The following is a 27,126-nucleotide window of genomic DNA, read 5'->3' as shown; positions in this document are numbered from 1 at the left end:
GGTCGGCTTTTTCTTTTATTTCTTTTGTCCGCCCCTTCCAGTACTCGCTACTGTCCCTGTAGGCGTCAAGAGGTGCGCCAAGGTATTTAACTGGCGTCGTGACCCAGCTCATGTTTGAAAAGTGGTCCGGTGTAGACGTCCACGTTCCATGCCAAAACCCCAAACATTTTTGCCAGTTAACAAAACTGTTAGTGACGTTACCAAACTTGCGAGCGATACTCACAATGTTCAACACGCTTTGCTTATCTTTACAGCATACAGCCACGTCGTCAGCGTATGCCAATAGCTTCACCTCTGCTGATTGAAGACAATATCCCTTAATGCATTCATTTTCGATGATGGCCTGGCACAACGTTTCTATGTAAACACAAAACAGGAGTGGACTGAGTGGACAACCCTGGCGAACGGAGCGCTCCACGTTAATGGGGGCCCCCAACGTCTGATTAATTATAAGCCTCGTATAGCAACTCCGGTACGCCATGGTCACCCCCTCAGTGATTATGTGGCCAAAATTAACATGCTCAAAGATGGCGAGCAATATCTGGTGAGAAACGCAATCAAACGCTTTCCCAAGTCAAGCTGGATGATCACCACTGCATCACACATGGCGTCACAAAACTTCATCTTATGAATGTTAGTAAACATGGTTCTGCCGCGAATGCCACACGTCTGGTGTGGGCCGCCTACTTCCTTAAAACTGACTGGACCCGCCGTGCCAGCACCTTCATGAATATTTTGTAGTCGCAGTTAGTAAGCGCTATGGGTCTGTAGGAGGAAAGCGGTAGGAGGAAAGTTGCTTGAGCTTTTCGGTCTCTTCTGTTTTAGGTATCAGTACTGTATGGGACTGGCCAAAGGATGGTGGAAGGATTTTCAGTTCGTATGCTTCATTGAATATTGCACTTAGGCTAGGAGCAACGTGGTCTCTAAACGATTTGTACCAAGCGGCACAAAGACCGTCTGGACCTGTTGACTTACCAGGATTCAGATCTTCTATAGCCTTCATAACTTCATGCTCTGTCATTGGCCGTTCTAACGTCTCTGTAACTTCACTCGAGAGTTGCGGCATTCGCTGCAAAAATAGGTGCTTGAAACTTTGCATGTTGACGGGCCTGAATGCGAAAAGCTTTTGGAAGTGTTCAAAGAAAGCACTCCCTATATTTTTCATATCAGTTACTACCACCCCGTTATATTCGATGGCCTCAATCTGCTTACGTCTGGAGTGCTTCTTTTCTAGTCCCAGTGCTCTTTTTGTTGGCGTTTCCCCGCATGTTAGTCTATCTGCTCTCGCGGGCACGAGCACGCCTCGATAACGCTCTTCGTCGAACACCTCGAGCTTCTCCTTAGCAGCACGCATATCTTCTTGATAAGCGCCGGGTTGCATACATTCCAGCGTCGCCATTATTTTCAAGCAATGTTTTTAAAATTCCTTTCTCTGGCCTTCTCTTGAAATCGTAGTACGCTACTTCTTTCAATGGCCTTGATCTTAATCTTGGCTTGGCGATTCCTCCGCAATTGCCCCCTCAATTTTGCAACACTGATTGCCGCTTGGAGATTATTTTTAACTTCTGCTTCAAGTTTTGGCATGCGGCTGAGGAAATCACTTTCAAAATCTTCCTTAATCTGTGGTTCGTGGCCAAGTAATTCTTGATAATAATCAACAAACGTGCGATGTTTGACCAGTTCCTCGTCTTGCACAACTTCATCTCGGTACATTATCGCTTCTTTTTTTTTTGGTTGCGCGACGCGAAGCTTTCTCCATCTGATAGAGCACGTTTGGTCGGGGTGTCGCCCATATATACCTTTTCCCCACGCGTGCGTACTACTGCTCCTCTGTGCCTTTCTGCATTAACAATTTCTAGTTTGCTGTTAACTTATTTTATTTTCTCTAGCAAAGTCAGCCGGAGCAGTAGCTTCTGCATTCAAATAAAAGGCAAGCTGATTTTGCAGCTTAGTTTCTTCTTTTTGTTTTGTTTTAGCAGCAATGCCCCGGCTCTTTCAATGGCTGAGTCTTTTGCGTTTTGTTTAAAATGTTCTCATGCCTCTGCGTAACACTATGGTTCATTGGCCAGTAGGTCTTCAATTTTTCCTTTTAACAGCTTCACCTCATCATCGAGGAATTTAGCATTGCATTTGTAACGCTGCCAGTTAAGCTTCGCCGGTTTCGTCGGACCTAACGTACACACAACCAAGCCGTGGTCCCTAGAGGAAACGTTTTGACATCATATTTATTGCAATCTGGTGCCAAACCTGCCGAAATATATATACGATCTAATCTAGCGTGGCTGTCCCCCTGGCACTCACATCCCGTATCGGTACATCTCTTGTCCTGTCTTCTACTCTGGATATGCAATTAATGTCCGCCATAATTATAATTGCCCTGCCACAGTTCAGATAATGTTCAACAGTTTCAAAAAAACCTTCTGCGCTCATTTTCTGCGTTCGGGGCATATAAGCGACCATTCGGAACTTCTGGGCTTGCAACGTGATGTCACATACAATAAGCCGTCCAGTGTCGCACGCGTATGCACTGTCAACAAATATTCCTGTGGAATGCTTCAAGAACATCGCACAACCACCGGCTGTACCAATTGGATGCGAAACGCATACATTGTAGTACGTCCTATAAGGTTCAACCATGCGGTTCGTTCCTTTTGACTTCCGTTTTTTGTTTCCTGTATGGCAATTACGTCCAGTTCATTTTCCACAAAAAGTTGACTCAGCTGGCATTGCTTTCTCTGTGTCGACAAGCCCCGCACATTAAGGGTGCCTACATTTTTCCTTCTTATTTGTACTTGTTTAGCATATCTACCCTGACAATTACTATTATTACCGTTTCTTTCTGTACCCCACTCCTAATAACCCTGTCAAAGGCTTGGCAGTATGTTGAAATAAATAAATAAATAAATAAATAGGCGTTTGGAGAGTAACAGCCGTCTTGTTATTTTTTTTTCATTACAGAAACCGCACGGTAGCACCTCGCTTATCACAAGACTGCAAACCACTCGCATTTCTATAACATATCCCAGTCGCCCGAGCCATTTTGATTACAACTTAGATTCCGCCATGACGGCATCGACGCACTTTTTTCGCTAAATTCCGTTGATAGTGTCCGGTTGGAGAGAGAGAAAAAAAAAGGCTCGACACCGCCTCAGGTCACCGGCGGTGCTTGCGGTTTCCGCTCGGGCCGTGGCTCGAGCGGTATTTCGGCGCGGATTTCAATGTAGTCCTTCGGCTGGGTGTCGTTTAAACAGGCGGCTCATCCGTTGCATTCTGGTCGGTCTTGTGCCCTTCTTTTCCATCCTCGTGGAGTCGTTTTGGCGCAAGGCTGCTGGCACTAGCCATGATGAGGTTTGTAGTTACAGGGCATTCCTCAACCCTGACGCCAGGTGCATAGCCCCGGCTCGTTGGGACACGCATCACCAGTGTCTCTACAGCCTCGGTTGAAGCGTTGGCGGATACTTCCACATTAATGACTGCAAGCTTTTGCTTCACACGGAGGGCGCTAGCCGCACCAAGAGTTAGCGAGCTACCTGCCTCGGTGTACAGTTTCAGCTGGGTCTGCCTCGTCGAATAGATGTTCTGTCGACAATTATTCGTTTGCTTTGACTCCCGCCACGTTTGCGTAGGTTCCCACGCAGATGCTTTCATCATGGCCAAGTCGCCAACACTTGGCACAACGCGGCATCTGGTAGTCGTGCCTGATATGACCTGTGGCATGGCACCTGAAGCACAGCGGCGGGAGTCCCGGAGCAACGAGTACAGCCATGATTCCTGCAACCCGCAACTGATGGGGTAAATCTTCTAGCGTTGCACCAGGTTTGAGATTCAGACCAACCGTGCGAGTAGACGAGCTCTTAGCTATTCCGTGCACTCGCCAGCGCTCCTTGTAGATATCGCTTACTTTCTCCTAGGGTGCCGGAGCAGAGCGCACTTCGTCATCCGCTACATTGCGTAGCACCCAGCAGGGCTTGATATGCACTTCTTGATTTTGGGGGTCAACCACAAGGCACAGTTTCTCCTTGACCCGAACTTCACCGATTTCTGCCATCATCTTAGTAGCTTCGGCACTTTTAAACGTGGCGGTACAAACGTGGTTCATCTGGAACGCCCTCAAAGCTGTCATTTCAGGGAGCACTCCGAGATGAATCAACGGGTCCAGAAAATCTTCTACACTGTAAGGCATGGCTTTCACATCCCCGTGAAGAAAGACAGTATTCGTAACAGACGCACCTCTTGGCAACGATGGCGGAACAACTTCATAGTCTAGGACTTCATCAGCAGAAAACCTGTTTCTGTGGCCCAATTGGGCCGCTGGTACCGCTCCGGAGGAGCCCATTCCAAAAGCGTCCCTTCGCTATCACGGCCAGACGTATAAAATCCTCTCTCGGCCATTCTGACGCAGTGTGCCCCCCGTGAGAAGATAGAATAATGAGTGTCGCGTATAGTGGAGTAAAAAAGCGAAAAAAAATTGTCAGAAGTGGGATTCGAACCTACTCCCTATGACATCTCTGCTGGAGCGACGTTTATTTGGCCCGAGTACTCGACGCCGAACCAGCAAAGGCACACACCCGATTATGATGAACACACACAGAACTGAAGACGAGGATCGATCCACGTAGGATTACAATGATAATATACAGATGAAGAAGACTAGCGTAATAAACGCCCACACTAATTTCCCACACACGTGGAAGGGGCCATCCTGGCCGCTGGTCAAGGCGACGGAGTACGCCGCGAATGAATTAATGAAACCTCGTTTATTCCACATTAAAATGCGCCGAAGACGCTGCGGTGGAAAGGGAGGGGTTTTATTGCAAAAGGGGAAGGGTGAGGCTGCCTCCGTTTTGTTAACGAACGTCCTGGAGGCAGCTAAGTGGGGGCCGTTTGACGCTTGTGGCTGTCGCGGAGCTGATCGCCGACGGATGATGCCGCCGAGTCCTGGAGGAACAACAGCAGTGCTCGCCAGAGCTCGATGGCATGGTCCGGAGACGTGGTATCCGGACAAGCCCAAATCCGGAGAGAAGAAGGCCAGGGTCCACGCTGTATGGTGGCCAGGGCACGAAGCCTCGGCGGGATTAGGGGGGGGGGGGGACTCCCAACACAGATGGTTGAGATCAGCCCGACATGTGCACATGGAACAGAACCCACTTACGGGTGGTGGTGTGCCACCCCTCTGGAAACCGTTCAGCAAGTGAGGAGTAAGGAGGGTGCCTGTCTGAATTCTCCGATGCAACACTGACTCTCGCCGTGTGAATACCTCCGGTGCAAGCGACGTTATAGAAAGTGGATTGCCCACTGCTGTGAGGCAGGCGGCATGTCGTTATTTGGTCGCATGCTTGTTTGCCATCGGGTCTGCTACCTCAGGTGTGGTAGCTAGGAGAGGATAAGGAGTATCGGAGGTTCTGGCTAGCGCGGTAGAGAGATGAGCGCGCGCCAGTCTCTGAGCCTTCTCGTATCCGGGGATACCGCAGTGCGCAGGCCAGTTCATCCCTGATGACGTCACGCAAGGCCGCGCGAGAAGGCGGACTAGGGCACACCGACGGCGATAAGAAGCCCATTGATTGTAATTCTTCGCGTATCATTGCTCTTATCATGAGACGCCGTTGTTCGTCCGCCGTGGAAGAATATTCGCCAACCTACGGCTGAAGGCGAACAGACTCAAGTTCATCCAGGCGCTGAAACGTTGTGACGATGTCAGCGATTGTAGCGGTGTTCTTGATGGCAAAGGCATTGAAGGCAACTGTCTTTTGCCTTTCATAATGTGACGTACTTTGACTGATATAGATCAACTCACACGGCGGCAGAACGCAAGAACATCCTCGATATACGAAGTGTAAGACTAACCTGGCTGTTGTTGGCGAGTATCAAGGGTTTGCTTTGCGATGGCAGAACGAACCGCCGGGGAACCAAACACATGCTGGAGCTGCTGCATAAAGGCAGCCCAGTCAGTAAAGTCCATCTCCTGGTTGAAGAACCATGTCTTCGCCACACATGTCAAGTAGAAGGAGATATGGCGGAGCTTGAGGGGGTCGTCCCGACGATTAGCGGAACTTACTCGCTCGTAGTCATCCATCAAGTCCTGCACGTCTTCCCCACGAAGACCAGCTAGCAGGAGATGGGGGTCACGCTGGTGGCTGCTCTGCACCTAAGGGGTGACTTGCGGTGTCGGAACGGTAGCAGTAGAAGTAGAGGGTGGGTCGGCCTAAGACACGCTAGCGGACAGTGGGCACAAGCGGCGGTCTGGACGAAGCTCCAGAGAGTAGACTGTAATAGTAGAGGACTGAGGGTCGAAAAGTTACCTCCACCACGTATGACGTTTCTGTTGAAGCGGCGTTTATTTGGCCTGAGTGCTCGGCGTTGAACCAGCAAAGGCACACACCTGTTGATGATGATCACAAACGGAAGATATGAGGATCGATCAACGTAGGATGATGATGATAATATGCAGATGAAAAAGACGAGCGTAAGAAATGCTCACAGCCCACATACGTGGACCAGAAACCTCGTGCACCTACATAGCTTGGCAAGGCTTCCCTTGAGTCTGCCACCTTAGATCACTCGGCAATCCTAACACTTTTTTGTTAATTTATTGCCTGTTAGCGATACAATACGAATAACATGGAATGGCTCAATCCAAAATTTTGAATTCAAAGGAGAAACCACATTCACAATGACATAAGGCGATAAAAGCACCGGCTGTATTATACAATGTACAGCTTCGTTAAAGGTATTTTGTTGTCGTGAGGTGGTCAAAGATCGATAGACACTCTGGGGGCCCGCATAGACACTTATATGCGTCACGTACATATACAATTTTTTTAACAAAATACTCGTCTGCTGGTCGTGCATCTTGGTCTGCATTTCTGACCACCATACGCGTCCTCCAGAGACATCAACATAATTAGGTCATACGGCACCATCTCTGTTTGCTCAACAGGCAGAAACCTTATCCCGAAAGGCGTTAACGGGAAATTTTTTTTGAGAGTTCTCTGTAGGATGTCCCGTAAGAGAATGGAATCCCAGCAATTCAAGAAAATCTGCCCTATATTGTCTCTGCCTTTTTACAAATGATGCTGTTGACGCTCCCAGTCACGAAGATACCTTTCTCCTAGAGTGAAGGTATGACCGGGAGTGTGCCACAATGTAACATAAAGAAGAACATTTTGGTGGAAGCCTTCACAGGGAAACATTTCACACGTTTCAGCACATTCCGCTCTTGTCCTAAATGATATGCTGAACGATAAATCGGCGTAGGGCACATGACATAAATAAGGTCCTTGTAAAGCTTCGTTCTGGAAACATCTGAAAGATAATCTTCTACATTGATCCGCTCTGAGAAAACGACACTATCCAAAACTTCACGCATAAATACTTTCACAGCTACATCACGAAACGTGTGCGACGTAACAATAAAATCTGGCAATGCATCACACAAACACACTTGAATAATAGTGCACAAGAATGCGTCACTTTGGTCATGGAAATACACAAATCTCGACACGACCAGCTTCAAAAACAAATGAGATAAACCTACCCCTCCGTTCCTCACCGAATGAAACAAGTTTACACGACTCACCCTTTCCCAACCAGATGCCCACAAAAAGCAGCAAATATTCTGTGCAATTTCTGCACACTAATTCTTGACATACACAACACTTGTATCATGTAAAACCCTTTCGCGACCAAAAACAACTTACATAACGTCGCACGGGTGAATATAGACATGCATCGTCCGCCCCACTTTGATGTCTGTGTTTTCACTTTTTAATTTGGCGCTGCCCACTGGCTCGCTGCATCTTTATAATATTGAAGTGCAACACCAAGGTAGCTCGATGGCACAGTTGTGAACTTTATGCTTTCATAGCATTCTGGCCTGTCTTCCCATTCTCCGTGCCAGAAACCTAAACACTTGTGCCAGTTCATGGCACCTCGACCCGTGAGAAGCGCGCGCAGTGAGCGGCGCCTACAGCGCGGTATAAAAAAACGCAAAATATTGTGTCAGAAGTGGGATTCGAACCCACGCCCACATACGTGGACCAGAATTCTCGTGTAACCCGCATCGCTGGGCAAGGTTTCCCTTGAGTCTGGCGCCTTAGACCACTCGGCCATCCTGACACTGTATACATTCTGTGAGAAGAGCGCGCAGTGAGCGGCGCGTACAGCGCGGTATAAAAAACGCAAAATATTGTGTCAGAAGTGGGATTCGAACCCACGCCCACATACGTGGACCAGAATTCTCGTGTATCCCGCATCGCTGGGCAAGGTTTCCCTTGAGTCTGGCGCCTTAGACCACTCGGCCATCCTGACACTTTTTTTTTTTCTTTATTGCCAGTACTCGACATAACACAACACAAATTCCTAAATGATATAAAAAAAGACCAAAGAAGCAAAAAGGGATGAATACACAAACGGAACAAGGAACAGTAATATTTACATTCGCTGCCGTCCGCTACTGTGGCACGACGTTGTCGGATTAAAATTCCTTTAGTGCTGTAAGGGGTTCAACCCTCGACAGCCACTCAGGAACAGGCTGTTGCATCTTCATCACTTCCACATACCGTTGCATGGATTCACAAAAGTACAGACGCGCCGGTCGGGCATCCGGGTCACAATGGTAACCCGCCATTCTTGCGCGCCATAAACAGTGGAGGCCCGTAAGCATGATCAGGTCGTACGGGAAACCTTCGTCGTCATATACTGGCAGAAACCTGATTCCGTGGGGATCTATAAGTAGCTCCTTTTTTAGAGTCCTTTGTAACACGTCCCAGAAAAAGACCCCTTCCCAACAGTGGATGAAGACATGATCTATGCTTTCTGTTTTTTTACATATAAGGCAGTGGGTTCCCCATGGCATGTAGAACCCACGTTGTTCAAGGAAGAATTTAACAGGTACAGTACCAGTGTGTAATTTAAAAAAGAACGATTTAGTGGCTGGTTGAACTGGCATCTTCTTCACCCTTTTCAATACATCTAGGCCTGGGCCCCCACTGTACGGGGCTCTGTACATAGGTACCAGCAAAACACTGTCACATAAATCACGATATAACTTTTTCCGTTTTACACTCCACAAATATGCACTTGAAAAACGAACACGCAAAAAGGAAACACTCTGAACTATTTCCCGAAAGAAACCACGGACTGGTCCTGGCATTATTTCCGTACCTACAACGAATTCGGGAAGTGATCTTGACAGCCTCATTTGGATCACCGTGCGCAGAAATGGGTCGTTTGTATCTCGAAAGAAGGAGAATCTATTCACCAGTTGACGCAGGAAGAGGTGCGCCAACCCCAGACCACCATCCTTCACGCGCCGGAAGAGATTATCTCGGCTACATCGCTCCCAGCTTGATGCCCACACGAATACAGCGAACACGCGGTGCAGTTTCTGCACATTAATACGAGAGCACTGTAGTACCTGCATTACGTACCAGATCTTTGTCACGAGAAACATGTTGCACGCTGTAGCTCTCGCGAATATTGACAAGTAACAGGCGTTCCATCGGTCGGCTTTTTCTTTTAGTTGTTTTGTCCGCTCCTTCCAGTACTCGCTACTGTCCTTGTAGGCATCAAGGGGTGCTCCAAGGTACTTCACTGGCGTCGTGACCCAGTTTACGTTCGAAAAGTGGTCTGGTGTAGACGCCCATCTTCCATGCCAAAACCCCAAACATTTCTGCCAGTTAACGTAGCTGTTAGTGACGTTACCAAACTTTTTGACGATATTCACAGTATTCAATACACTTTGTTTGTCCTTACAGCACACAGCCACATCGTCAGCGTATGCCAGTAGCTTCACTTCTGCTGATTGAAGACTAAACCCCTTAATACATTCATTTTCAATGATGGCCAGACATAGCGTTTCTATGTAGACACAAAACAGGAGTGGACTGAGTGGACAACCCTGGCGAACGGAGCGCTTCACGTTAATGGGGGCCCCCAACATCTGATTAACTATAAGTCTGGTATAGCAGCTCCGGTACGCCATGGTCACCCCTTCAGTGATTATGTGGCCAAAATTAACGTGTTCAAGGATGGTAAGCAATATGTCGTGAGAAACACAATCAAACGCCTTCTCCAAGTCTAGCTGGAGGATGGCTACTGCATCGCACATGGCGTCACAACACTCCAGCACACACTTCATTTTATGGATGTTAGTGAAAATGGTTCTTCCACGAATACCACACGTCTGGTGTGGGCCGACTACTTCCTGAATAACTGACTGGACCCGTCGTGCCAACACCTTCATCAATATTTTGTAGTCGCAGTTAGTAAGCGCTATGGGTCTGTAGGAGGAAAGTTGCTTGAGCTTTTCGGTCTCTTCTGTTTTCGGTATTAGTACTGTATGGGACTGGCCAAAGGATGGTGGAAGTATTTTCAGTTCATATGCTTCCTTGAAAACTGCTGTTAAGATAGGAGCTAGGTGGCTTTTGAACGATTTGTACCATGCGGCACAAAGACCGTCTGGACCTGGCGACTTCCCAGGATTCAGGTCTTCGATGGCTTTCATCACTTCATGTTCTGTTAATGGTCGTTCTAAGGTTTCTTTAACCTCACTCGACAGCTGTGGGATTCGTTGCAAAAATAATTTCTTGAAATCGTGCATGTTGACAGGCCTGAATGTAAAAAGTTCTTTGTAATGCTCAAAGAAAGCACGCCCTATATTATTGTTATCCGTTAATACCACCCCTTCATATTCGATAGCCTCAATCTGCTTACGTCTCGAGTGCTTTTTTTCTAACCCCAGTGCTCTTTTCGTTGGCGTTTCCCCGCATGATAGCCTTTCTGCTCTGGCGCGCACTAGCGCACCTCGGAAGCGATCTTCGGCGAATACCTCGAGCTTCTTCTTAACGGCGCGCATATCTTGTTGATAGGCGCCAGGTTGCATGCATTCAAGCTTCGCAAATTTTTCTAGCAATGTTGTTAAATCCTTTTCTCTGGCCTTTTGTTCATATCGCAGTACGCTACTTCTTTCGATTGCCTTCAATTTAATGCTTTGCTTCAGCAACTCCCATTCCTCACCAAATTTCGTAGAACTGTCTGTTCCAAAAGAATTCAGAGTAGCCACTACATTTTCGTTAAAAGTTTCATCCCGTAACAGCTCTGCATTCAATTTCCACAGTTCCCAGACGAACTTGTTTCGTTCTTTCTTCCTGCCCACCGTGCATTTTACCAGGCAGTGGTCAGAATATGATATGGCCGTAACTGTGTAGCACTGGCATTTTTCAACTAAATCATATGAAAGATAGATACGGTCTAAGCGTGCGTGACTTGTGCCCTGAAAGTGAGTGTAGCTTACGTCTCCGTGACCGCGAAAACATTCTGCGATATCTTCTAATTCGAATTCGTGTGTGATCTGCGCCAGGATATCACTACTTTTGTCACAAACCACGCGACGCGTAGACCTATCCTCAGCTTTCAATACGCAGTTGAAGTCGCCTACACAGGCTATCATTTTTTGCACATGTAAATGATGCTTTAAACTCAAAAAGAAATTTGCCCTCTCTTGCACAGTATTAGGCGCATAAATGCAAAACACGCGCCATTGGACATTACAATAGCTGAAGTCACAAAAGACAAGTCGACCAGAAGTACAGGAGAAGTAACCATCTATAACAAGACCAGGGAGCTTCCTCACGAACAGCACACACCCTGCCGAAGTCCCTAAGGCGTGGCTCACTACCGTATAGTAGTTATACGTGAACCTTTGCACCATGCTCCCGGTCTCCTCCTCGCCGTCTACCTTGGTTTCTTGCACGGCTAAAACGTCGAGGTCGTGGTCCACTAGTAGTCTGTAAACCTGACTCTGTTTCCTTTTGGCGGCCAGACCTCGAACGTTTAGCGTGCCGAGGCTAAGCGACGGGTTGGTAGCCATTATTGGTGAAAACCGGAGGGGAGAAGGCCCGGAGCATGGTGCTCACCTTAACGTCTAGCTGACCGCTAGACGCCTCCGTGGCCATCCGGCGGCCGTCGCCCGGGTTCCTCTTTGGTCGGCTTCGGGGTTAGCCTACGGTCAGTCTCCACGTTCGGCTTAGGCTTGAGGGTGGAGCGCCTTCCAGGTAGCGTCTTAGCGGGTGGTGCCTCGGAGTCACCGCCAGCCTTTCCGTCGATTTTCTCCTCGTGCTGCAGGGATCTCTTGACCGGTGCCGAGACGGATTCGACGCGGGCGCTAGCAGGGGTCGCGTTGTCGTCCGCCTCTGCCTGCGTTGCATCCGTAGCTGGCTGGTGGCTCTCATTTTCATGCGGGGCCGTCTTCACGCTCTCGACTGTAGCTGCTGGTTCTTTGGGGGGAGGGATATTCCTTCCTCCTTCGGCTTGCTTGGTCGTCACGCCGGTTTCTGCCGCCACTTTGCCGTTTCCAGCTCCCGTGGCCGCTTCCTCCGCCTCGGTCACGTCCATTACATGGTCTAACGTCGACGGCTCGCTCTCCGCCGAACCCGCGGCTACTGCGTATGAACGCACACAGTCCGCGTCGTTGTGTCCAAAAAGCCTGCACCGCGAGCAACGGGGAACCTTGCATTCACGACGAACGTGGCCAGAGCCTCGGCAGCGCAGGCACTGCATGGGACGTCCTGGGGCTACCACCAGCGCAAGCTCGCCGGCGACGCGGATCTGGTGGGGCAGGTCGTCGACTTTCATTCCTGCCTTCAGCTGCAGCAGCACTGCTCGGGTCGTCGAGCCCTTGTCGGAAACGCCATCCACTCGCCAGCGCTCCCGGGTCACTTCCGTCACCTTGCCGAAGGAGGCCAGCGCGGTCTTGACGTCTTCGTCGTCCACCCCATGCAGAAGCCAGTGGATACGAAGCTTCACCTGTTGTTCCTTGGGGTCGATGACCAGGCAGCGACGCCCCTTCACCTGCAGCTCCTTCAGGGCCGCCAGCTTTTCGGCAGCCTCGGCTGTCTTCATCGTCACCGCCCATACATGGTTGATTTGGTATGCTCCAAGGGCGACGACGCCAGAGAGCATACCAACAGCTTGAAGCGCGTCTCGAAAATCTTCTACACGAAACGGGCGAACACGAGCGTCGCCGTGCAAAAAAACTGTGTTCAAAACAATACGTCCTGTAGGTAGGCGAGGCAAAATTATCTGGTAATCTTTATCTTCTTCCGTCGAAAGCCTGTTGCCGCGGCTAACAGCCGCATATGCCGCTCCATTGGAGCCCATGATCCCGCGATCCGTTCAGCTCGGGAGCCGGAAGCAGAATGGCCATCCTGACACTGTATACATTCTGTGAGAAGAGCGCGCAGTGAGCGGCGCGTACAGCGTGGTATAAAAAAACGCAAAATATTGTGGCAGAAGTGGGATTCGAACCCACGCCCACATACGTGGACCAGAATTCTCGTGTATCCCGCATCGCTGGGCAAGGTTTCCCTTGAGTCTGGCGCCTTAGACCACTCGGCCATCCTTTTTTTTTATTTAATGCCGGTTTTCGACATAACACTGAATATACAAATACTACACACATGTCAGGAATACAAGCTTGCGGGGAAGAAAAAAAAGAAAAAAAATTACAATAATGCCGACTGTCCGTATGGGACCGGCGTCGTCAAATTAAAATTCCTTCATGGCTGTCAGAGCTTCTAGCCTCGACAGCCAATCCGGTGCACATTCTTGCAATTTCTGTACATCAACGAACCGCGACATACATTCTCTAAAATATATGTGAACCGGGCGGGCGTCGGCATCGCAATGGTACCCTGCCATGCGAGCCCGCCATATACAGTGGAGTGCATTCAACATAATAAAGTCGTATGGAACTCCCTCTTCATCCTTAATTGGCAGATACCGGATCCCTTGGGGGCCTACAGGTAATTCTTTCTTCAGTGTTCGCTTCAAGACGTCCCAGAAGAACACAGTCGCCCAGCAGTGCAAGAACACGTGATCGATGGTTTCGGGCTTCTTGCAGATCAAGCAGTGTGAACCCCACGGCACAAGACAGCCTCGCTCTTCCATAAATGTCTTCACGGAAAGTGTTCCAGTGTGGAGCTTAAAAAAGAAGGTTTTAACCCCTGGTGGCACCTGCATGCGTTTCACCCGTTTAAGGACGTCTTGTCCTGGCCCTCCACTGTATATGGCTCTGTATAAGGGCACTGGGAACACAATGTCGCACACATCATTATACAGTGTTTTCCTTTTCACTTGACATAGATAATCTTTTGAAAAACGAACTGAAAGGAAGCGCACACTGTCGACCACTTCCTTAAGATAACCCCGAAGTTTTCCGGTCATGCTTGCCGTACTAACAACATACGCCGGCAATGCGTCGCTCAACCTGAGTTGACATACGGTGCGCAGAAAAGGATCGCGCACATCTCGAAAAAACAAAAAGCGGTTGACAAGTTGTCGAACAAAAAGATGTGCCAAGCCAACACCCCCGTCCTTCACTCTTCTAAACAAATTGGTTCGGCTAGCTCTCTCCCATGCTGATCCCCAGATGAAGACCGCGAACACTCTGTGCAGCCTTTGCACATTTGCCCTGGAACAATGCAACACTTGCATAACATAATATAACTTCGCTATAAAAAACATATTACAAATTGTCGCCCTTGAAAAAATAGACTGGTTAGTGCTTGTCCATCTGTCCACTTTTTCTTTCGTTTCATTAGTTTGGTTCCTCCAGTACTCATCGCTGCTCTTGTACCTGTCGAGGGGAACACCCAGATACTTCGTCGGAGTTTTCACCCAGTTGACATTGGCGAAGTATTCCGGTGCCGAAGACCACTCCCCGTGCCACAGCCCGAGGGATTTGCCCCAATTGACTTTGCTGCCCGTGACGTCACAGAAATGTTTTACTACAGCAATTGTTTCAGTCACACTTGGTTCGTCTGTGCAACACACTGCAACGTCATCAGCATACGCTAGCAGCTTCACTTCGGATTCTGCCAATCTAAAACCACGTATATTGTTATTTGCGGTAATGGCCACACACATTGCTTCTATGTATATAGCAAATAACAGAGGACTGAGGGGACAGCCTTGGCGCACTGAACGCATGATGTTAATGGGGGCCCCCAGCGACTTATTAACAATTAACCTTGTAGTGCAGTTCTGGTACGCCAAGGCCACACCCTCAGTGATGATGGTACCGACATTAACATGATCCAATATGGAGAACAAAATAACGTGAGCGACGCAATCGAACGCTTTCTCAAGATCAAGCTGAAGAACTGCAACGCCGCCACCGGTGACGTCACAGCACTCGAGCACACACCGCATCTTATGGATGTTAGAAAAAATTGTTCGCCCTTTGATTCCACAAGTTTGATGGTCTGTGACGATTTCCTTTATGACACTTTGAAGTCTGGTCGCTAAGATCTTCATAAATATCTTGTAATCCACATTTGTTAGTGATATGGGCCTATAGGATGATACGAATCTCAGTTTATCTAATTTATCGTTCTTCGGAATTAGAATGGTGTGCGCTTTCCCAAAAGAAGGTGGCAATGATTTCTGCTCGTACGCTTCATTAAATACTTCTACTAATAAAGGGGCCAGTTCTCTTTTCAATGTCTTATATAAGGCGGCGCTGAGTCCATCTGGTCCCGGTGACTTGCCCAAGTTTAAATCGTCGATTGCCTTTTCGACTTCCCTCTCCGTTATTTTCCCTTCTAATCGCTCCTTAGCTTCATCACTCAAACGCGGCATGCGGTGCAGAAAGTCCGCTTTGAAACCCTCTAAATTCGCTTCCTGAAATGCAAAGAGCGACTGATAGTATTGGAAGAAGGCGTGTGCTATGCTCTCGTTGTCGTCAACAACAGCTCCATTCATTAAAAGTTGATCGACATGGTTTCGTCTTCCGTGTGCCTTCTCTAAACCGAGCGCCCTTTTAGTGGGCGTCTCCCCTGCCGCCAGTGCATCTGCTCTTGCTCGCACGATGGCACCTTGATAACGTTCTTTGTCGAACTGTTCAAGCTTTTCCTTGACGCTCCGCACATCGTCTTTGTACAGACCAGGCTCTCTGCACTCAAGCGTTATCAGCTGCTGAAGTAGTGTTCGCAAACCCTTTTCTTTATATTCCCTCTCAAATTTGAGGCAGCTTGACCTTTCTAAGGCTTTCATTTTAACTTTTTGTTTAACACATTCCCACTTTTCTGCTATTGTATCAGCCGCATCTTCGCGTATTTCATTAACCGCATCCCGCACTGCCTTTACAAAAGATGCATCATTTAATAACAAGTCATTGAGTTTCCATAGATGCCAATTAAATGCATGTTCCCTTTTCCTTATACCTATGTTACATTTTACCAGGCAGTGATCCGAAAATGACACGGGTACAACGCAATAACCGTGGCATCTTGGAATCGTGTCCAACGAAATGTACATGCGATCCAGTCGCGCATGACTACTGCCTTGAAAACGCGTAAATGTCACTTGACGCTCCCCTTCCAGACATTGAAAAACATCATCAAGTTCATTTTCATTAATTAATTTTGACAAAACGTCACTACTTCTATCACGCACGCCGGCATTGTTGGCTCGGTCTCTAGCACTCAACACACAATTGAAGTCCCCTAATAACACAACGCGCTTATTACAGCAAACATATTGTGAGAGGTTCGAAAAAAAGAGGACACGCTCGTCTACAGAATTCGGCGCATAAACGCATATGACGCGAAACTCAAAGTCAGAGATCGTAAAGTCACATAAAACAATCCTTCCATCCAGACAGGACCACACACTTTGAATATGTAAACCCGGCAGCTTCTTCACAAAAAGAATGCACCCCCCGGAGGTGCCTACCGCTTGACTCACCACCACAAAGTACCTAGTCGTGAATCGTCGCACCATGCTCCCGGTCTCCTCCTCTCCGTCAACCTTGGTTTCCTGGACGGCTAGTACGTCTATGTCATGGTCCGTTACCAACCGTAGGACCTGACATTGCCTACGACTAGCCGCCAACCCTCGCACATTTAGTGTGGCAATACTAAGTGACGGTATTTCATCCATCTTCATCTAGCGAGAAAAGTAGGCCCGGAGCATGGTGCTTACCCTTCACGACCAGCCCTTGGCTAGCCGCCTCCGGGGCCATCCGGCTTCCCGGCATTGTTTGTCGTCGACACTTTGATCACAGGCTTTCTTTCAGGCGGCACATTCGGCTTTGGTTTGAAGCCCACCCGCCTCCCCTGGGGCGTCTTTGTCGGTGGTCCCTCGGTGGTGCTAGTCGCACCCTCGCCTTGGTCCTTGGTCTGGTCGTGGGGGCGTTTGACGGGGCCGCCAAGAGTCTCAGTCCGGTCGCCGTCTTTCACAGCCTCGTCCTGCTGCATTGCCGTCATACCGTTGTCGGGCGGGTCTTCACTAATGGTTCCCGTCGCGGGGCCCACAGCAGTCGCGCCCTGCGCCTTCCCACACCGCTTCTCAGTACCTTGAGCAACCGTGCCTTCTGCGCCGACGGTCGACGTCTCGCCGACTGCCGCTGTCGGTACCAGGTCTCCGATGCCTCTAGCGGCGTCCTCCGTCTCGACCATGTCCATGACGTGCTCTGCGGCCACGTCGTTCACTGCTGGGCTTGTCACGGCGGCGTAGGATTTGACGCAGTCGGCGTCAACATGACCGAACCGTCTGCAGCGAGAACAGCGCGGAACTTTACACTCCCGGCGGACGTGCCCCGTGCCTTGGCAGCGCAGGCACTGCATGGGTCGACCAGGGACGACCACCAATGCCAGCTCTCCGCCGATGCGGACCTGATGAGGAAGGTCTTCCATTTTCACGCCGCTTTTCAGCTTTAGAAGCACAGTCCTGGTTGTCGACGTCTTGTCGCCCAGGCCATGGACGCGCCACCTTTCCCGGCTTACCTCTTCCACCTTGCCGAAAGCCATGAACGCCGTCCGTATGTCCTCGTCTGCAACGCCATAGAGCAGCCAGTGAAGCCTAAGCTTCACCTGCTGCTCTTGCGGGTCCACGATGACACACCGTCTTCCCTTCACTTGCAGTTCCTTAAGGGCCATGAGGCGCTTCGTCGCAGTGGCGTCAGACAGGGTCACCGCCCAGACGTGGTTTATCTGGTACGCCCCTATGCATACCACGTCCGGCAGCAGTCCCGTCGGCAGAAGGGCGTCTCTAAAATCTTCGACCTTGTAAGGTCTGGCGCGTACATCACCGTGTAAAAACACGGTGTTAAAGGCAACTCGTCCTTTCGGCAGCTGAGGCAAAATAAACGGATAATCCTTATCGTCGTCGGTGATCCTGTTTCCGCGACCAAAAGTGGTCGCTGTCGTTGCCCCGGAAGAGGCCATGACCCTACGATCCGAACAGCTCGGCTGCCGGATGCAGAATGACCACTCGGCCATCCTGACACTGTATACATCACGTGAGAAGAGCGTGCAGTGAGCGGCGCGTACAGCGCGGTATAAAAAACGCAAAATATTGTGTCAGAAGTGGGATTCGAACCCACGCCCACATACGTGGACCAGAATTCTCGTGTATCCCGCATCGCTGGGCAAGGTTTCCCTTGAGTCTGCCGCCTTAGACCACTCGGCCATCCTGACACTTTTTTTTTTCTTTATTGCCAGTCCTCGACATAACACAACACAAATTCCTAAATGATATAAACAAAGACCAAAGAAGCAAAAAGGGATGAATACACAAACGGAACAAGGAACAGTAATATTTACATTCGCTGCCGTCCGCTACTGTGGCACGACGTTGTCGGATTAAAATTCCTTTAGTGCTGTAAGGGGTTCAACCCTCGACAGCCACTCAGGAACAGGCTGTTGCATCTTGATCACTTCCACATACCGTTGCATGGATTCACAAAAGTACAGACGCGCCGGTCGGGCATCCGGGTCACAATGGTAACCCGCCATTCTTGCGCGCCATAAACTGTGGAGGCCCGTAAGCATGATCAGGTCGTACGGGAAACCTTCGTCGTCATATACTGGCAGAAACCTGATTCCGTGGGGATCTATAGGTAGCTCCTTTTTTAGAGTCCTTTGTAGCACGTCCCAGAAAAAGACCCCTTCCCAACAGTGGATGAAGACGTGATCTATGCTTTCTGTTTTTTTACATATAAGGCAGTGGGTTCCCCATGGCATGTAGAACCCACGTTGTTCAAGGAAGATTTTAACAGGTACAGTACCAGTGTGTAATTTAAAAAAGAACGATTTAGTGGCTGGTTGAACTGGCATCTTCTTCACCCTTTTCAATACATCTAGGCCTGGGCCTCCACTGTACGGGGCTCTGTACATAGGTACCAGCAAAACACTGTCACATAAATCACGATATAACTTTTTCCGTTTTACACTCCACAAATATGCACTTGAAAAACGAACACGCAAGAAGGAAACACTCTGAACTATTTCCCGAAAGAAACCACGGACTGGTCCTGGCATTATTTCCTTACCTACAACGAATTCGGGAAGTGATCTTGACAGCCTCATTTGGATCACCGTGCGCAGAAATGGGTCGTTTGTATCTCGAAAGAAGGAGAATCTATTCACCAGTTGACGCAAGAAGAGGTGCGCCAACCCCAGACCACCATCCTTCACGCGCCGGAAGAGATTATCTCGGCTACATCGCTCCCAGCTTGATGCCCACACGAATACAGCGAACACGCGGTGCAATTTCTGCACATTAATACGAGAGCACTGTAGTACCTGCATTACGTACCAGATCTTTGTCACGAGAAACATGTTGCACGCTGTAGCTCTCGCGAATATTGACAAGTAACAGGCGTTCCATCGGTCGGCTTTTTCTTTTAGTTGTTTTGTCCGCTCCTTCCAGTACTCGCTACTGTCCCTGTAGGCATCAAGGGGTGCTCCAAGGTACTTAACTGGCGTCGTGACCCAGTTTACGTTCGAAAAGTGGTCTGGTGTAGACGCCCATCTTCCATGCCAAAACCCCAAACATTTCTGCCAGTTAACGTAGCTGTTAGTGACGTTACCAAACTTTTTGACGATATTAACAGTATTCAATACACTTTGTTTGTCCTTACAGCACACAGCCACATCGTCAGCGTATGCCAGTAGCTTCACTTCTGCTGATTGAAGACTAAACCCCTTAATACATTCATTTTCAATGATGGCCAGACATAGCGTTTCTATGTAGACACAAAACAGGAGTGGACTGAGTGGACAACCCTGGCGAACGGAGCGCTTCACGTTAATGGGGGCCCCCAACATCTGATTAATTATAAGTCTGGTATAGCAGCTCCGATACGCCATGGTCACCCCTTCAGTGATTATGTGGCCAAAATTAACGTGTTCAAGGATGGTAAGCAATATGTCGTGAGAAACACAATCAAACGCCTTCTGCAAGTCTAGCTGGAGGATGGCTACTGCATCGCACATGGCGTCACAACACTCCAGCACACACTTCATTTTATGTATGTTAGTGAAAATGGTTCTTCCACGAATACCACACGTCTGGTGTGGGCCGACTACTTCCTGAATAACTGACTGGACCCGTCGTGCCAACACCTTCATCAATATTTTGTAGTCACAGTTAGTAAGCGCTATGGGTCTGTAGGAGGAAAGTTGCTTGAGCTTTTCGGTCTCTTCTGTTTTCGGTATTAGTACTGTATGGGACTGGCCAAAGGATGGTGGAAGTATTTTCAGTTCATATGCTTCATTGAAAACTGCTGTTAAGATAGGAGCTAGGTGGCTTTTGAACGATTTGTACCATGCGGCACAAAGACCGTCTGGACCTGGCGACTTCCCAGGATTCAGGTCTTCGATGGCTTTCATCACTTCATGTTCTGTTAATGGTCGTTCTAAGGTTTCTTTAACCTCACTCGACAGCTGTGGGATTCGTTGCAAAAATAATTTCTTGAAATCGTGCATGTTGACAGGCCTGAATGTAAAAAGTTCTTTGTAATGCTCAAAGAAAGCACGCCCTATATTATTGTTATCCGTTAATACCACCCCTTCATATTCGATAGCCTCAATCTGCTTACGTCTCGAGTGCTTTTTTTCTAACCCCAGTGCTCTTTTCGTTGGCGTTTCCCCGCATGATAGCCTTTCTGCTCTGGCGCGCACTAGCGCACCTCGGAAGCGATCTTCGTCGAATACCTCGAGCTTCTTCTTAACGGCGCGCATATCTTGTTGATAGGCGCCAGGTTGCATGCATTCAAGCTTCGCAAATTTTTCTAGCAATGTTGTTAAATCCTTTTCTCTGGCCTTTTGTTCATATCGCAGTACGCTACTTCTTTCGATTGCCTTCAATTTAATGCTTTGCTTCAGCAACTCCCATTCCTCACCAAATTTCGTAGAACTGTCTGTTCCAAAAGAATTCAGAGCAGCCACTACATTTTCGTTAAAAGTTTCATCCCGTAACAGCTCTGCATTCAATTTCCACAGTTCCCAGACGAACTTGTTTCGTTCTTTCTTCCTGCCCACCGTGCATTTTACCAGGCAGTGGTCAGAATATGATATGGCCGTAACTGTGTAGCACTGGCATTTTTCAACTAAATCATATGAAAGATAGATACGGTCTAAGCGTGCGTGACTTGTGCCCTGAAAGTGAGTGTAGCTTACGTCTCCGTGACCGCGAAAACATTCTGCGATATCTTCTAATTCGAATTCGTGTGTGATCTGCGCCAGGATATCACTACTTTTGTCACAAACCACGCGACGCGTAGACCTATCCTCAGCTTTCAATACGCAGTTGAAGTCCCCTACACAGGCTATCATTTTTTGCACATGTAAATGATGCTTTAAACTCAAAAAGAAATTTGCCCTCTCTTGCACAGTATTAGGCGCATAAATGCAAAACACGCGCCATTGGACATTACAATAGCTGAAGTCACAAAAGACAAGTCGACCAGAAGTACAGGAGAAGTAACCATCTATAACAAGACCAGGGAGCTTCCTCACGAACAGCACACACCCTGCCGAAGTCCCTAAGGCGTGGCTCACTACCGTATAGTAGTTATACGTGAACCTTTGCACCATGCTCCCGGTATCCTCCTCGCCGTCTACCTTGGTTTCTTGCACGGCTAAAACGTCGAGGTCGTGGTCCACTAGTAGTCTGTAAACCTGACTCTGTTTCCTTTTGGCGGCCAGACCTCGAACGTTTAGCGTGCCGAGGCTAAGCGACGGGTTGGTAGCCATTATTGGTGAAAACCGGAGGGGAGAAGGCCCGGAGCATGGCGCTCACCTTAACGTCTAGCTGACCGCTAGACGCCTCCGTGGCCATCCGGCGGCCGTCGCCCGGGTTCCTCTTTGGTCGGCTTCGGGGTAAGCCTACGGTCAGTCTCCAGGTTCGGCTTAGGCTTGAGGGTGGAGCGCCTTCCAGGTAGCGTCTTAGCGGGTGGTGCCTCGGAGTCACCGCCGGCCTTTCCGTCGACTTTCTCCTCGTGCTGCAGGGATCTCTTGACCGGTGCCGAGACGGATTCGACGCGGGCGCTAGCAGGGGTCGCGTTGTCGTCCGCCTCTGCCTGCGTTGCATCCGTAGCTGGCTGGTGGCTCTCATTTTCTTGCGGGGCCGTCTTCACGCTCTCGACTGTAGCTGCTGGCTCTTTGGGGGGAGGGATATTCCTTCCTCCTTCGGCTTGCTTGGTCGTCGCGCCGGTTTCTGCCGCCACTTTGCCGTTTCCAGCTCCCGTGGCCGCTTCCTCCGCCTCGGTCACGTCCATTACGTGGTCTAACGTCGACGGCTCGCTCTCCGCCGAACCCGCGGCTACTGCGTATGAACGCACACAGTCCGCGTCGTTGTGTCCAAAACGCCTGCACCGCGAGCAACGGGGAACTTTGCATTCACGACGAACGTGGCCAGAGCCCCGGCAGCGCAGGCACTGCATGGGACGTCCTGGGGCTACCACCAGCGCAAGCTCGCCGGCGACGCGGATCTGGTGGGGCAGGTCGTCGACTTTCATTCCTGCCTTCAGCTGCAGCAGCACTGCTCGGGTCGTCGAGCCCTTGTCGGAAACGCCATCCACTCGCCAGCGCTCCCGGGTCACTTCCGTCACCTTGCCGAAGGAGGCCAGCGCGGTCTTGACGTCTTCGTCGTCCACCCCATGCAGAAGCCAGTGGATACGAAGCTTCACCTGTTGTTCCTTGGGGTCGATGACCAGGCAGCGACGCCCCTTCACCTGCAGCTCCTTCAGGGCCGCCACCTTTTCGGCAGCCTCGGCTGTCTTCATCGTCACCGCCCATACATGGTTTATTTGGTATGCTCCAAGGGCGACGACGCCAGAGAGCATACCAACAGCTTGAAGCGCGTCTCGAAAATCTTCTACACGAAACGGGCGAACACGAGCGTCGCCGTGCAAAAAAACTGTGTTCAAAACAATACGTCCTGTAGGTAGGCGAGGCAAAATTATTTGGTAATCTTTATCTTCTTCCGTCGAAAGCCTGTTGCCGCGGCTAACAGCCGCATATGCCGCTCCATTGGAGCCCATGATCCCGCGATCCGTTCAGCTCGGGAGCCGGAAGCAGAATGGCCATCCTGACACTGTATACATTCTGTGAGAAGAGCGCGCAGTGAGCGGTGCGTACAGCGCCGTATAAAAAAACGCAAAATATTGTGTCAGAAGTGGGATGCGAACCCACGCCCACATACGTGGACCAGAATTCTCGTGTATCCCGCATCGCTGGGCAAGGTTTCCCTTGAGTCCGGCGCCTTAGACCACTCGGCCATCCTGACACTGTATACATTCTGTGAGAAGAGCGCGCAGTGAGCGGCGCGTACAGCGTGGTATAAAAAAACGCAAAATATTGTGGCAGAAGTGGGATTCGAACCCACGCCCACATGCGTAGACCAGAATTCTCGTGTATCCCGCATCGCTGGGCAAGGTTTCCCTTGAGTCCGGCGCCTTAGACCACTCGGCCATCCTGACACTGTATACATCACGTGAGAAGAGCGTGCAGTGAGCGGCGCGTACAGCGCGGTATAAAAAACGCAAAATATTGTGTCAGAAGTGGGATTCGAACCCACGCCCACATACGTGGACCAGAATTCTCGTGTATCCCGCATCGCTGGGCAAGGTTTCCCTTGAGTCTGGCGCCTTAGACCACTCGGCCATCCTGACACTTTTTTTTTTCTTTATTGCCAGTCCTCGACATAACACAACACAAATTCCTAAATGATATAAACAAAGACCAAAGAAGCAAAAAGGGATGAATACACAAACGGAACAAGGAACAGTAATATTTACATTCGCTGCCGTCCGCTACTGTGGCACGACGTTGTCGGATTAAAATTCCTTTAGTGCTGTAAGGGGTTCAACCCTCGACAGCCACTCAGGAACAGGCTGTTGCATCTTCATCACTTCCACATACCGTTGCATGGATTCACAAAAGTACAGACGCGCCGGTCGGGCATCCGGGTCACAATGGTAACCCGCCATTCTTGCGCGCCATAAACAGTGGAGGCCCGTAAGCATGATCAGGTCGTACGGGAAACCTTCGTCGTCATATACTGGCAGAAACCTGATTCCGTGGGGATCTATAGGTAGCTCCTTTTTTAGAGTCCTTTGTAACACGTCCCAGAAAAAGACCCCTTCCCAACAGTGGATGAAGACATGATCTATGCTTTCTGTTTTTTTACATATAAGGCAGTGGGTTCCCCATGGCATGTAGAACCCACGTTGTTCAAGGAAGAATTTAACAGGTACAGTACCAGTGTGTAATTTAAAAAAGAACGATTTAGTGGCTGGTTGAACTGGCATCTTCTTCACCCTTTTCAATACATCTAGGCCTGGGCCCCCACTGTACGGGGCTCTGTACATAGGTACCAGCAAAACACTGTCACATAAATCACGATATAACTTTTTCCGTTTTACACTCCACAAATATGCACTTGAAAAACGAACACGCAAGAAGGAAGCACTCTGAACTATTTCCCGAAAGAAACCACGGACTGGTCCTGGCATTATTTCCGTACCTACAACGAATTCGGGAAGTGATCTTGACAGCCTCATTTGGATCACCGTGCGCAGAAATGGGTCGTTTGTATCTCGAAAGAAGGAGAATCTATTCACCAGTTGACGCAGGAAGAGGTGCGCCAACCCCAGACCACCATCCTTCACGCGCCGGAAGAGATTATCTCGGCTACATCGCTCCCAGCTTGATGCCCACACGAATACAGCGAACACGCGGTGCAGTTTCTGCACATTAATACGAGAGCACTGTAGTACCTGCATTACGTACCAGATCTTTGTCACGAGAAACATGTTGCACGCTGTAGCTCTCGCGAATATTGACAAGTAACAGGCGTTCCATCGGTCGGCTTTTTCTTTTAGTTGTTTTGTCCGCTCCTTCCAGTACTCGCTACTGTCCTTGTAGGCATCAAGGGGTGCTCCAAGGTACTTCACTGGCGTCGTGACCCAGTTTACGTTCGAAAAGTGGTCTGGTGTAGACGCCCATCTTCCATGCCAAAACCCCAAACATTTCTGCCAGTTAACGTAGCTGTTAGTGACGTTACCAAACTTTTTGACGATATTCACAGTATTCAATACACTTTGTTTGTCCTTACAGCACACAGCCACATCGTCAGCGTATGCCAGTAGCTTCACTTCTGCTGATTGAAGACTAAACCCCTTAATACATTCATTTTCAATGAGGGCCAGACATAGCGTTTCTATGTAGACACAAAACAGGAGTGGACTGAGTGGACAACCCTGGCGAACGGAGCGCTTCACGTTAATGGGGGCCCCCAACATCTGATTAACTATAAGTCTGGTATAGCAGCTCCGGTACGCCATGGTCACCCCTTCAGTGATTATGTGGCCAAAATTAACGTGTTCAAGGATGGTAAGCAATATGTCGTGAGAAACACAATCAAACGCCTTCTCCAAGTCTAGCTGGAGGATGGCTACTGCATCGCACATGGCGTCACAACACTCCAGCACACACTTCATTTTATGGATGTTAGTGAAAATGGTTCTTCCACGAATACCACACGTCTGGTGTGGGCCGACTACTTCCTGAATAACTGACTGGACCCGTCGTGCCAACACCTTCATCAATATTTTGTAGTCGCAGTTAGTAAGCGCTATGGGTCTGTAGGAGGAAAGTTGCTTGAGCTTTTTGGTCTCTTCTGTTTTTGGTATTAGTACTGTATGGGACTGGCCAAAGGATGGTGGAAGTATTTTCAGTTCATATGCTTCCTTGAAAACTGCTGTTAAGATAGGAGCTAGGTGGCTTTTGAACGATTTGTACCATGCGGCACAAAGACCGTCTGGACCTGGCGACTTCCCAGGATTCAGGTCTTCGATGGCTTTCATCACTTCATGTTCTGTTAATGGTCGTTCTAAGGTTTCTTTAACCTCACTCGACAGCTGTGGGATTCGTTGCAAAAATAATTTCTTGAAATCGTGCATGTTGACAGGCCTGAATGTAAAAAGTTCTTTGTAATGCTCAAAGAAAGCACGCCCTATATTATTGTTATCCGTTAATACCACCCCTTCATATTCGATAGCCTCAATCTGCTTACGTCTCGAGTGCTTTTTTTCTAACCCCAGTGCTCTTTTCGTTGGCGTTTCCCCGCATGATAGCCTTTCTGCTCTGGCGCGCACTAGCGCACCTCGGAAGCGATCTTCGGCGAATACCTCGAGCTTCTTCTTAACGGCGCGCATATCTTGTTGATAGGCGCCAGGTTGCATGCATTCAAGCTTCGCAAATTTTTCTAGCAATGTTGTTAAATCCTTTTCTCTGGCCTTTTGTTCATATCGCAGTACGCTACTTCTTTCGATTGCCTTCAATTTAATGCTTTGCTTCAGCAACTCCCATTCCTCACCAAATTTCGTAGAACTGTCTGTTCCAAAAGAATTCAGAGTAGCCACTACATTTTCGTTAAAAGTTTCATCCCGTAACAGCTCTGCATTCAATTTCCACAGTTCCCAGACGAACTTGTTTCGTTCTTTCTTCCTGCCCACCGTGCATATTACCAGGCAGTGGTCAGAATATGATATGGCCGTAACTGTGTAGCACTGGCATTTTTCAACTAAATCATATGAAAGATAGATACGGTCTAAGCGTGCGTGACTTGTGCCCTGAAAGTGAGTGTAGCTTACGTCTCCGTGACCGCGAAAACATTCTGCGATATCTTCTAATTCGAATTCGTGTGTGATCTGCGCCAGGATATCACTACTTTTGTCACAAACCACGCGACGCGTAGACCTATCCTCAGCTTTCAATACGCAGTTGAAGTCGCCTACACAGGCTATCATTTTTTGCACATGTAAATGATGCTTTA

At 49.1% G+C, this 27,126-nt stretch overlaps 6 non-coding genes across 6 annotated transcripts; all 6 read right to left on the bottom strand.

Moving 5' to 3' along the window:
• Positions 1 to 7,996: 7,996 nt before the first annotated feature.
• On the bottom strand, positions 7,997 to 8,115 carry TRNAL-CAA (transfer RNA leucine (anticodon CAA)). The gene is made up of 2 exons: positions 8,078 to 8,115; positions 7,997 to 8,042 (listed from the first exon to the last, which is right to left on the bottom strand). It is a non-coding gene; the product is annotated as a tRNA-Leu (tRNA).
• A 73-nt stretch (positions 8,116 to 8,188) lies between these two features.
• Positions 8,189 to 8,307, bottom strand: TRNAL-CAA (transfer RNA leucine (anticodon CAA)). Its single transcript has 2 exons — positions 8,270 to 8,307; positions 8,189 to 8,234 (listed from the first exon to the last, which is right to left on the bottom strand). It is a non-coding gene; the product is annotated as a tRNA-Leu (tRNA).
• A 10,053-nt stretch (positions 8,308 to 18,360) lies between these two features.
• Positions 18,361 to 18,479, bottom strand: TRNAL-CAA (transfer RNA leucine (anticodon CAA)). Its single transcript has 2 exons — positions 18,442 to 18,479; positions 18,361 to 18,406 (listed from the first exon to the last, which is right to left on the bottom strand). It is a non-coding gene; the product is annotated as a tRNA-Leu (tRNA).
• Positions 18,480 to 23,455: 4,976 nt separating this feature from the next.
• Positions 23,456 to 23,574, bottom strand: TRNAL-CAA (transfer RNA leucine (anticodon CAA)). The gene is made up of 2 exons: positions 23,537 to 23,574; positions 23,456 to 23,501 (listed from the first exon to the last, which is right to left on the bottom strand). It is a non-coding gene; the product is annotated as a tRNA-Leu (tRNA).
• Positions 23,575 to 23,648: 74 nt separating this feature from the next.
• Positions 23,649 to 23,767, bottom strand: TRNAL-CAA (transfer RNA leucine (anticodon CAA)). Its single transcript has 2 exons — positions 23,730 to 23,767; positions 23,649 to 23,694 (listed from the first exon to the last, which is right to left on the bottom strand). It is a non-coding gene; the product is annotated as a tRNA-Leu (tRNA).
• A 73-nt stretch (positions 23,768 to 23,840) lies between these two features.
• Positions 23,841 to 23,959, bottom strand: TRNAL-CAA (transfer RNA leucine (anticodon CAA)). Its single transcript has 2 exons — positions 23,922 to 23,959; positions 23,841 to 23,886 (listed from the first exon to the last, which is right to left on the bottom strand). It is a non-coding gene; the product is annotated as a tRNA-Leu (tRNA).
• Positions 23,960 to 27,126: the final 3,167 nt, after the last annotated feature.

This window comes from Dermacentor variabilis, chromosome 4 (genome assembly GCF_050947875.1).
Source record: "Dermacentor variabilis isolate Ectoservices chromosome 4, ASM5094787v1, whole genome shotgun sequence".
Taxonomy (NCBI): domain Eukaryota; kingdom Metazoa; phylum Arthropoda; class Arachnida; order Ixodida; family Ixodidae; genus Dermacentor; species Dermacentor variabilis.
The sequence above is the reverse complement of the archived record's forward strand: the minus strand, read 5'-3'. Positions and strand labels throughout refer to the sequence as shown.